This window comes from Phyllobates terribilis, unplaced genomic scaffold, assembly GCF_046119375.1.
Source record: "Phyllobates terribilis strain yellow unplaced genomic scaffold, ASM4611937v1 Scaffold_36__1_contigs__length_13169755, whole genome shotgun sequence".
Lineage (NCBI taxonomy): Eukaryota > Metazoa > Chordata > Amphibia > Anura > Dendrobatidae > Phyllobates > Phyllobates terribilis.
The window spans coordinates 8035297-8048015 of NW_027362796.1; the positions used below are offsets into that span (position 1 = coordinate 8035297).

Genomic DNA, 12719 nt, shown 5'->3' on the forward strand with positions numbered 1-12719 from the left:
CTATCCCGCAGCTTCGGGGCCGCAGACGCCTCCTGAGCGTGGGCACATACCCGTAATGTGTGATTGATAAGGATGTGGTGTAGAAGTGGAGTTTTTCCAAGAGTGGGCGGTGTGACTGTGGAAGGATCGATGAGTGGAGGTGGAGCTGGGGCGGAGTCTCCAGGGTGCCTAAAAAGTTTTTGCCAGTATGGGGCCTGAAATTCCTGGTGGCAGCCCTGCACACATATACATACACTCATATACTAATCTTTTATGATATTGGGGTCTTCTGGAGAGGGCTGCAGAACGCACTGTGGAGGAGGGAACACAGCAGACAGGACTGATTTCAGCTTCCTGCCCCTACGTGCTGTCCGATGCTGTGGACTCTCCTCGCCCAACCCCCTACTCTTAGAGGAAATTCTACTGGGAAAGGAACAGCAGGAGACAGAAGACCCACTGTAAGTCCACGCAGGAGGACAGACACAGCAGCCAATGAGCGCTCTTATCAGTCTGATGGGGAAGCGTTCATTGGCCACCAGCCTCTCTCCTGCATGACATGCCCCATTTTTCAATGGCCGCACTTTGCCCAGGGTGTCAAAAATCATTACGGGTGGGAGTGGACAGGGTTAAGCAGCATCAGCCCTCAGTCAAGGGGCTCCATAGCAGCTGCGTGGTCTACTGCCTGAGCAGTACGCCCCTTCCTGCATGGGCCCCCCTCCACCTCTGGGCCCGGGTGCGGCTGCATCGGCGGTATGTCCGCCCCTCGCTGCGGCTCTGAGCAAATGTAATATTATTTACACCCAACCGAGTGGTAAAGAAATCAGTGAGAAACTTGTGGGATAAGACAGTAAGAACGCCCATTACACCCTCAGATGACTTCCCTCGTGGGCACAGTGTCCGAAATGGGGTTATTTTAGGGGGTCGTATGTTCATCACACCTCAAGGGCTTTGCTATTGGCCGCTCCGTACACACATGGCTCCGCTCCGTATACACAGCTCCGATCTGTACACCTCGTACACACGCGGCTCCGCTCCGTACACCTCGTACACACATGGCTCCGCTCCGTACACACAGCTCCGATCTGTACACCTCGTACACACGCGGCTCCGCTCCGTACACCTCGTACACGCGCGCCTCCGCTCCGCACACCTCGTACACGCGCGGCTCCGCTCCGTACACCTCGTACACGCGCGGCTCCGCTCCGTACACCTCGTACACGCGCGGCTCCGCTCCGTACACCTCGTACACGCGCGGCTCCGCTCCGTACACCTCGTACACGCGCGGCTCCGCTCCGTACACCTCGTACACGCGCGGCTCCGCTCCGTACACCTCGTACACGCGCGGCTCCGCTCCGTACACCTCGTACACGCACGGCTCTGCTCCGTACACCTTGTACACACGCGGCTCTGCTCCGTACACCTCGTACACACGCGGCTCTGCTCCGTACACCTCGTACACACGCGGCTCTGCTCCGTACGCCTCGTACACACACGGCTCTGCTCCGTACACCTCGTACACGCGCGCGGCTCTGCTCCGTACACCTCGTACACACATGGCTCTGCTCCGTACACCTCGTACACACGCGGCTCTGCTACATCCACACTGTAAACCCCTCCTGACCCCACACATAACCTTCAGCTCATCCAGCACCATGACAACCAGCACAGCAGAGTCCTGCATCCACTGAGGCCCCTGATCATGTGACCCCTGACTCCTCCCCTCCTGTGACCTCATCACAGCTCCTGTGCTCACAGAGCAGCCATATATGTGGTGGCGGCTCTGCAGGTGGAGGTATGTGGAGACCCCATTACTGGGCGCAGGGGGCATTAACCCCTTCAGCACGGAGACTCTTTTGGGGTCTTGTGTTGCCCCTTTATAAGAATCATAAGGTTTTTGTTCTGTTTCCTGTAATAGATACATACGACCCAACTATGGAGACAGGAAGGGAGGAAACGTATTGTTCTCATAGTACAGGACCCCTTTACTGGCCCCACAGTGTAATGCCCCCATTATGCCCCTTACACAGTATGTATGATGCCCCCACACAGTGTAATGCCCCCATTATGCCCCTTATGTATTATGTATGATGCCCCCACACAGTGTAATGCCCCCATTATGCCCCTTATGCAGGATGTATGATGCCCCCCACAGTGTAATGCCCCTTATGCAGGATGTATGATGCCCCCACACAGTGTAATGTCCCCGTTATGTCCCTTATGCAGTATGTATGATGCCCCCACAGTGTAATGCCCCCATTATGCCCCTTATGCAGTATGTATGATGCCCCCACACAGTGTAATGCCCCCATTATGCCCCTTATGCAGTATGTATGATGCCCCCACACAGTGTAATGCCCCCATTATGCCCCTTATGCAGTATGTATGATGCCCCCACACAGTGTAATGCCCCCATTATGCCCCTTATGCAGTATGTATGATGCCCCCATTATGCCCCTTATGCAGGATGTATGATGCCCCCACACAGTGTAATGCCCCCATTATGCCCCTTATGCAGGATGCATGATGCCCCCCACAGTGTAATGCCCCCATTATGCCCCTTATGCAGTATGTATGATGCCCCCATTATGCCCCTTATGCAGTATGTATGATGCCCCCACACAGTGTAATGCCCCCATTATGCCCCTTATGCAGGATGCATGATGCCCCCACAGTGTAATGCCCCCATTATGCCCCTTATGCAGTATGTATGATGCCCCCACACAGTGTAATGCCCCCCATTATGCCCCTTATGCAGTATGTATGATGCCCCCACACAGTGTAATGCCCCCATTATGCCCCTTATGCAGGATGCATGATGCCCCCCACAGTGTAATGCCCTCCATTATGCCCCTTATGCAGTATGTATGATGCCCCCACACAGTGTAATGCCCCCATTATGCTCTTTATGCAGGGTGTATGATGCCCCCACACAGTGTAATGCCCCTTATGCAGGATGTATGATGCCCCCACACAGTGTAATGCCCCCATTATGCCCCTTATGCAGGATGTATGATACCCCCACACAGTGTAATGCCCCCATTATGCTCTTTATGCAGGGTGTATGATGCCCCCACACAGTGTAATGCCCCTTATGCAGGATGTATGATGCCCCCACACAGTGTAATGCCCCCATTATGCTCCTTATGCAGGGTGTATGATGCCCCCACACAGTGTAATGCCCCCATTATGCCCCTTATGCAGGATGTATGATGCTCCCACACAGTGTAATGCCCCCATTATGCCCCTTATGCAGTGTGTATGATGCCCCCAAACAGTGTAATGCCCCCATTATGCCCCTTATGCTGGATGTATGATGCCCCCACACAGTGTAATGCCCCCATTATGCCCCTTATGCCGGATAAATGATACCCCCACACAGTGTAATGCCCCTTATGCCGGATGTATGATGCCCCCACACAGTGTAATGTCCCCATTATGCCCCTTATGCAGTATGTATGATGCCCCCACACAGTGTAATGCCCCCATTATGCTCCTTATGCAGGGTGTATGATGCCCCCACACAGTGTAATGCCCCCATTATGCTCCTTATGCAGGGTGTATGATGCCCCCACACAGTGTAATGTCCCCATTATGCCCTTTATGCAGGGTGTATGATGCCCCCACACAGTGTAATGTCCCCATTATGCCCCTTATGCAGTATGTATGATGCCCCCACACAGTGTAATGCCCCCATTATGCCCCTTATGCAGTATGTATGATGCTGCCACACAGTGTAATGCCCCTTATGCAGTATGTATGATGCTGCCACACAGTGTAATGCCCCCATTATGCCCCTTATGCAGTATGTATGATGCCCCCACACAGTGTAATGCCCCCATTATGCCCCTTATGCAGTATGTATGATGCCCCCCACACAGTATAATGTTCCCACAGTACTGCCTGAGGTTGGAATAAACTTTCTGGAAAATGGTCTTCCCTTTCCCTGCTCCCCTACATGTATACCCTCGAGCATGTATACATGCATGTAGGGGAGCAGGCTTTACTAGATATTGAGGCTTTGTACAGTAATATACAGCATGAGGATGGCATCAGAGGTGTAAGACGTTTCTTGAAATTGAGATCAATAAAGTGTAGCAGACATAATGACTTCATAGAGGATCTTCTAAAATTCACTTACTCATAACTTCTTCCTTTTTGACAGGAAGTACTTCCCCCGAGCTCAGCGGTACTGTGATGGGGAGCCCCTGTGCCCCCTCGTATGCTAACCTATTCCTGGACTAGTGGGAGGAAATCACAATATTCATAATGATCATAAGTGGTGGCATCCATATACTGGGACATAGTATAGATATATTGACGACATTCTTATTATCTACTCAGGGACGAGTGAAAAGTTTCTTGAATTTGTCAGGGAACTCAACATCAATAGAGTCGGCCTTAGATTTACATCAGAGGTTAATTATTACCAGTTGCCTTTCCTGGATGTTCTAAATAAGATATAGCGGGATGGGACCCTAGCGACACTTATCTACAAAATACTTACAAGCACTAGTAAACTATTGAAGTGGGATAGCCGCCACCCCATCCCCCTAAAAAAAAACAACAAAAAAAAACAAACAATATCCAAGGGCCAATTTTTATGGTTGAGAAGAAGCTGCTCTAATATCACAGATTTTAATATACGGCCAATAGACATGAACACCAGATTCATGGAACAAGGGTACAGACACTCCTTCATACCTAACCAAGAAAAAGATGGGATAACACGAGAAATAGGAACTTTGGACAATCAGAGTGACCATATCTTTAATATCCTCAGAAAACACTAGGGTGTACTTGTAGTCAACTCGGACCTGGGAGTGCCGTGTGATCTACTACCACAATAACTTTCAGAAAGTGTCGGTCAATTAGGGACCGTTTAGTTTACAATTCTGAACAGCCAATCACAGCATTTCTCACTGTTTCTGGCAATCAGATTGCCGGAAACAGTGATGTGCAGCCTGGGATCGGTGCTCATAAGAGCATCGATCCTAGGCTGTTGCTAAGAAACCCCAGCCCTCTCCCCAACCCGCTTTGATTGGTGTGATCGCCAATCACATCGATCGCACCGATCATAGCGCCACCGCGCGGTGACTGGGCGGTCACGGGGCGGTGACCGGCTTGAGACCTACCTGTCACCGCCCCATAACCCCTTGTGATGTCAGCAGAGGCCCCAGACAGCTCTCATTGGAGCGATCGATGATGACATCGATCGCTCCAATCAGAGTACCTGAACACAGGTGACAAGGCGGTCACAGGGCGGTGACCGACTTGTCACCTCCCTGTGACCCCCTGTGATGCTGCCCAGGCCCCAGCCATCTCTGGTGCGATCGATGCCATCATCGATCGCACCAATCAGCGTTCCTGATCGGGAGGTGACTGGCCTGTGACCTGGCTGTCACTACCCTATCATTCCCCCTTTGACCGCCCTGCAGTTCCTCACACTTGGTGAGGATTTCTACGGAGCGGTCACGTATGATCACCTCTGTGCTGGGCATTGTGTTGCCACAGAAGCACCTGTGACACCACAAGACCTTCTCACCTGCTCCAGTCGCTGCTGCGCTGGCGTCCTGCTGCTGCGTCCTGGGTCTCCTGCTCCGTGTCTTGCTGCTGCAGATCTTACTCCTGGACCTGCTGCTGAAAGAAGAACAGAGAAGACTTTGGTAAGTCCATCTCTGTTCTCCCCTCATCCACCCCAAACCCCTCCTTTTTACCCACCCTGCCCCCAGTTTGTTTGTTTTTTTGTGCGTCCTGCAGCGGCCGAGCGCTGACCAGTGACTACTTCACTGATCAACGTCCAAGCTCGCTGCATTTCACGACTTTATTTCATCCCTGTCAATTCTTTCTCCTCCCCCCTCACTTTGCACCACCTCCGTGCGTACATCCAGCAGCCACCGAGAGTTTATCGGTGACGCAAATCACCGATCAGCACTCGTGCTCGCTACTTTACCTTTTTTTTTCAACTAACCATTTTTTTTCCTAGAGGGCGGTCACGCTGTCCGATTGTGCTCCGTGCTGGGCCACAGAAGCCTGTGACACCACAATCGATGCTCCTGCTCCAGAAGACATCTTACAGAAGACATCTGATAGACGACATCTGAAAGACAACAACTGTAAGTAGGATTTTTTGATCCCTCCTCATCCACCCCAATCCCCCTCTCCCCCTTCCCATACCCCTTTCTGCCTCCAAGTGCTGATCATCACTTCATCGCTCGACTGTTGTCCGTTTTCCTTTTTCTTTGCGCTTCGTGCAGCGGCCGAGCGCTGATCAGTGACCACAGATCTTATTCCAATCGCATACCTTTTTGCAGTCCAGTGAGCGTCAGTCACAAATAGCCAGGGATCGCTAATCAGCAGGTGCTCTGCGCAAAGAAAGATTTTTCCTTTGATATCCTGTTAGCAGATAGAAGGTGGCACTCCAGCAAGCGATTGAATATGAAGATCCTTTATTCTTTACAATTTTAAAACATGGAGCCGGGAAAGTGGGAGTCCTTCAGGTGCTGCTGAACCGCCACTCAGACGCCCCAGGAGAAGAGATGAACCAGCGCCCTCCCCCTACTACTGACCCCATGTGGACCTTGCCCCCCAAAATTATGAGCCACTGATTCCTGATTTTGTGGCGGAATCAGGAATCAGGTTTGACACCACCGGCCTCACAGAACTAGACTTTTTCAAAGTCTTTTTCTCTGAGGATCTTGTAAACCTCATGGTGGGCCAAACTAATTTATACGCTCATCAATTTTTGGAACAAAACCCCTCTTCATCATTTTCTAACTGGTCTCCTATACACGCAGTAGAAATAATGAAGTTTTGGGGCCTGGTCCTTCATATGGGATCCTGAAGAAGCCAGAACTTTGACAATATTGGAGTGTTGACGTTTTGTATAACACTCCAGTGTTACAAATGGTCATGACCCGGAAATGTTTTCAGGCCATCCACAAGTTCTTGCATTACAACGATAATGCAAGGTGTCCTGCACGCGATGACCCGAACTTTGATCATCTTTTCAAAGTTCGGCCGATCATCGACCACTTCAACAACAAGTTTGCTAAAGTGTACGTGCTCCAAAGGGACATCTGCGTGGATGAGTCCTTAATGGCTTTTATGGAGCGGCTTGGATTCCGTCAGTACCTGCCCAATAATAAGGCCAGGTACGGAATCAAGCTGTATAAACTTTGTGAGAGTACCTCAGGGTACACTCACAAATTTAGAGTTTATGACTGGAAGGACTCCCGGATTAAATCCCCTGAATGCCCCCCTGTTTTGGGAGTGAGTGGGAAAATTGTGTGGGACTTGTTGCACACACTGCTGGATAAAGGTTATCACTTATACTTTAACTTTTATACTGGTGCCCCTCTTTTCTAGTCCCTCTCTGCGCTACGTACCGCAGCCTGCGATACTGTCCGCAAAAATAAAGAGGCCTCCCAAAGACGCTAATTGGGCAGCTGCTCAGAATGGGTGAGAGCAGAGCCCAATGTAGCGACCACTTTCTGGTGGTCAAGTACAAGGACAAGAGGGATGTCCTTTTCTTGACCACCATACATGGTGATGGCAGCACCCTCAGCACTGTACAAGGTTCCACTACACAGGTCATCAAACCAGACTGTGTAGTGGGGTACAACAAGTACACGGGGGGAGTTGATCTCTCTGATCAAGTCCTCCAGCTGTACAGTGCTTTGAGAAAGGCCAAGGTGTGGTACAAGAAGTTGGCCGTGCACATTGTACAGATGGCAATGCACAACGCTTTCCTTCTATCACAATGTGCAGGCCAGACTTCTACGTTGTACCTTCAGTTCCAGGAGGTAGTTATCAAGGCCCTGATATTTTGCAGTGGTGACTGAGCGGGCCGCAGTACTTCCGGAATTGAAGGTCCTCGAATTGTACCAGACCAGCATTTCCCAGGGCAGATGCCTCACAGCGGAAAAAAAGGTCACAAAAGAAGTGCCGAGTGTGTTTATAAAAGGTGAATACGCAAGGACACCATTCATCAATGTGACACCTGCCCCGACAAACCTGGCCTGTGCATGAAAGAATGCTTCAAAAAGTACCATACTTCCATGGACTACTAAATTAATTTCTGACGTATGACAACCTGACGAACACTACACAACTGACGTATGACACTACATTATAAGATTCACAAATCGGGTATCCGTTCCAAAAAGGGGGCACTTGTTGGCCATTTCCACTGTTTAGGCACATTAGGGGCTCTGAGAACGTGACATGATGCCCGCAGACTATTCCATCAAAGTTTGCATTCCAAAGCGTCACTCCTTCGCTTCCTAGCCCTGATGTGCACCAAAACAGTAGTTTTCTCCAACACATGGGGTATCAGCGTACTCAGGAGGAATTGGACAACAGATTTTGAGGTCCACTTTCTCCTGGTACCCTTGGGAAAATAAAAAAATTTAGGATAAAAGATCGTTTTTGTGGAAAAAAAAATGATTTTTTTTTCATAACTCTACGTCATAAACTTTTGCATAGCGCTTAGGGGTCCAAAGTGCTCACCACACTTCTAAATAAGTTCCTTAAGGGGTCTAGTTTCCAAAATGGGGTCACTTGTGGGGGTTTCCACTGTTTAGGCACATGGGGTCCGCTGTCAATTCCAGCGAATTTTGCATTGAAAACATCAATTGGCGCTCCTTCCCTTCCAAGCCCTGCCGTGCGCCCAAACAATGGCTTTCCCCCACATATGGGGTATCAGCATACTCAGGAGAAATTGCACAATAACTTTTGGTTTCCAATTTCTCCTGGTACGCTTGTAAAAATAAAAAAAATTGGGGGTTAAAGTAAAATTTTAGTGAAAAAAAGTTAATTTTAGTGAAAAAAAGTTAAATGTTCATTTTTTCCTTTCACGTTCAATTAATTGCTGTGAAGCATGTGAAGGGTTAATAAACTTCTTGAATGTGGTTTTGAGCACCTTGAGGGGTGCAGTTGTTAGAATGGTGTCACTTTTGGATATTTTCTGTCATAAAGACCCCTCAAAGTGACTTCAAATGTGACGGGGACCCCCAAAAAATGGTTTGTAAACTTTGTTGTAAAAATGAGAAATTGCTGGTCAACTTTTAACCCTTATAGCTCCCTAAAAAAAAAAAAAAAAAAAAAAAATTGTTTCCAAAATTGTGCTGATGTAAAGTAGACATATGGTAAATGTTATTTATTAACTATTTTGTGTGACATATCTCTCTGATGTAAGTGCATGAAAGTTCAAAGTTTGAAAATTGTGAAACTTTCAAAACTTTCCCCAAATTTCCATTTTTTTCACAAATAAACGCAAGTGATATCGAAGAAATTTTACCACTGTCATGAAGTACAATATGTCACGAAAAAACATTCTCGGAATCAGGGGAATCCATTAAAGCATTCCAGAGTTCTTACCTCATAAAGTGACAGTGGTCAGAATTGTAAAAATTGTCCTGGTCATTAACGTGCAAACCACCCTGGGGGGGTAAAGGGGTTAAACTGAATGATTTGGGTCAAGCATTTGGGATATCCTTCCACAAGCTTCTCACAATAGTTTGGTTGGAATTTGGGCCCATTCCTCCTGACAAAACTGGTGTAACTGATCCAGGTTTGTAGGTCGCCTCGTTCGCAGCCTTTTCAGCTTTGCCCGTAAATTTTCAATAGGACTGAGATCAGGGCTTTGTGGTGGCCACTCCAAAACATTGACTTTGTTATCCTTAATCCACTTTGTTACCATTTTGGCAGTATGCTTTGGGTCATTGTCCATTTGGAAGACCCTTTTTGCCCATGCTTTAACTTCATGGCTAATGTCTTGAGATGTTGCTTCAGTATTGCCAAATATTATTCTTTTCTCATTATGCCATCTATTTTGTGAAGTGCATCAGTCCCTCCTGCAGCAAGACAACTCCACAACATGATGCTGTCACCCCCGTGTTTCACAGTTGGGATGGTGTTCTTAGGCTTCCAAGCTTCTCCCTTTTTCCTCCAAATGTAACAATGGTAATTATGCCCAAAATTTTAGTTTAATCAAACCACAGGACATGCCTCCAAAAATTAAGGTATTTGTTCCTATGTGCATTTGCCAACATTAATCTGGCTTTTTTAGGTTTCTTTTGGAGTAATGGCTTCTTCTTGGCAGAGTGGCCTTTCAGCCCATGTTGATACAGCACTCGTTTCACTGTGGATATTGACACAGTCTTTCCAGCTTCCGCCATCATCTTCACAAGGTCTCTTGCTTTTGTCCTTGGGTTGATATGCACATGTTGGACCAAAAGCACGTTCATCTCTGGGACACAGAACCCGCCTACTTCCTGAGCGGTATGATAGCTGGACATTCCCATCTTGTTTGTATTTGCGTATAATTGTTTGTACAGATGAATGAGGCACCTTCAGGTATCTTGAAATTGTACCCAAGGATGAGCTGGACTTGTGCAAGTCCACAATTCTCTTCCTGGTATCTTGGCTGATTTCTTTAGACTTTCCCATGATGCTACACAAAGAAGCAGTGTGTGTCAGGTGTGTATTAAAATACATCCATACGTGTGTCTCTAAATAACTAAGATGTTGCCAAAAAACCGGAAGCTTCCAAACACGTGATATGTGTAGTGTCGGCGTCTCTGCCTCCTGCGCGGCAGAAACGTCGATCCACTCATCACCGCGGCTATGGTTCGGCTTTCCCCGCTATTTCCTCTGGTCTCACCGCAGCGTCTTCCCAGGGCACTGTACTCTTAAAGGGGCCGCGCGCGCCGTCCTAAAAAGTGCCTGGCCAATGGCCGGAGGACTGCCCCTATTTAAAGCACCTCCTCAAAAATGGAGGTGCCTGTGCAAAGTTGTGGTTTGTATTCTAAGCACTCTTTCCAGCCCTCAGGTCCCAGTGCTGCCTGCCTGTCTATCAGCCTTGTCCGCCTGTCAGTCTGCCTGCCCGTTTACCTGCATTGTCTATCAGCCATGCTCATCTGTCATGCCTCTTGGCTTTGGCCATCAGTCCCGTGGGAGTTGCCTGCTCTCACTGGAGGTCGGTCCCAGTGTGGCACCTGTTCCACCTTCTCCGTCCCTTCTTGGTTCACGGAGTCGATTAAGCCGCCGTGTAGCCAGGGTCCAGTTACGCCCCACTGGTCCCTCCTCATATCTCAGCACAGAGGTTCTACCACCCGGACCTTTAACAGTATGATCATATGGGCAGTCCAAAATTGTTTAAAGGCATAGTAATCTTAGTATATGTAAACTTTTGACTTTGCAGTAAGTAATAAATATGCCTTAAAACATTCTCTGCCTTAAAACATTCTCTCTCTCTCATTATTCTGGCACTTGACAAATATTAAAAATTATGGTAATCCTAATTGACCTAAAATGGGAAAGGTTTATTCTGATTTAATTTCAGATATTGAGAAAAACGTGCATACAGTGAAGGAAATAATTATTTGATCCCTTGCTGTTTTTGTAAGTTTGCCCACTGACAAAGACATGAACAGTCTGTAATTTTAAGGGTAGGTTAATTTTAACATTGAGAGATAAAATATCCAAAAAAAAAAAAAAAATACATTGTATAAATTAGATAAATTTATTTTCATTTTGTAGTGACAAATAAGTATTTGATTCCTCTTGCAAACAACACTTAGTACTTGGTGGCAAAACCCTTGTTGGCAAGCACAGCAGTCAGACTTTTTTTGTAGTTGATGATGAGGTTTGGAGGAAAATAGGAGATGCGTCTTATAGTCCGAATGTTGGGGGATGAGGGGGTATATATATGATGTGTGGGGGGAGCGGTAGCGGTGGGGGAGTGGGGCACAGGAGGGAGCAGCCGCCTGCTGCAGCCTACACTGTCCCCGCTGCTAAAGAAAATTAATATTCAGTGCTCCCCACGCCCATGGGAGCGTGAATGAATATTTAACCTCTCTCTATGCTCATGGTCGTGGAGAGGGGGTGAATATTCATGCCCTTTAATAGCTTGCACACGCGATCTCCCAGCAGGAGCTGTTCTGCAGCTGTGTGCCGGCTATTAAGGAGCATGAAGTCACTGTGACCTCCGGGAGCTGATCTCTCCTTGTGAGCCGCGCATGGTAGTGATGCCAGGCGTGGCTCACATGGCAAGATCAGTGGGGCAGACAGGACGCAGTGCTGGAGGAGAGAAGAAAGGTGAGTAGGAGTGTTTATTTTTATTTTTTTATGTGCAGCATGATGGGGATGAGGGGGACCATACATACCAGGATAAGGATGAGGGGGCCATACATACCAGGATAAGGATGAGGGGGCCATACATATAAGGATGAGGGGGCCATACATACCAGGATAAGGATGAGGGGCTATACATTCCAGGATAAGGATGAGGGGTGCCATGCATATCAGGACAGGGATGAGGGGTGCCATGCATTTCAGAACAGGGATGAGGGGTGCCATGCATATCAGGACAGGGATGAGGGGTGCCATGCATATCAGGACAGGGATGAGGGGTGCCATGCATATCAGGACAGGGATGAGGGGTGCCATGCATATCAGGACAGGGATGAGGGGTGCCATGCATACCAGGACAGGGATGAGGGGTGCCATGCATATCAGGACAGGGATGAGGGGTGCCATGCATATCAGGACAGGGATGAGGGGTGCCATGCATATCAGGACAGGGATGAGGGGTGCCATGCATATCAGGACAGGGATGAGGGGTGCCATGCATATCAGGACAGGGATGAGGGGTGCCATGCATATCAGGACAGGGATGAGGGGTGCCATGCATATCAGGACAGGGATGAGGGGTGCCATGCATATCAGGACAGGGATAA

General features: G+C 48.4%; 1 protein-coding gene across 1 annotated transcript in view; it reads left to right on the forward strand.

The window, feature by feature from the left end:
• Window positions 1-1712: 1712 nt before the first annotated feature.
• The window catches only part of LOC141182825 (uncharacterized), a 29265-nt gene continuing 18258 nt past the window's right edge, over window positions 1713-12719 (forward strand). Inside the window, exon 1 of the mRNA XM_073660947.1 lies at window positions 1713-1771. The gene's annotated coding sequence lies outside the window, so the exon portion shown is untranslated. The remainder of the gene's footprint in view (window positions 1772-12719) is intronic.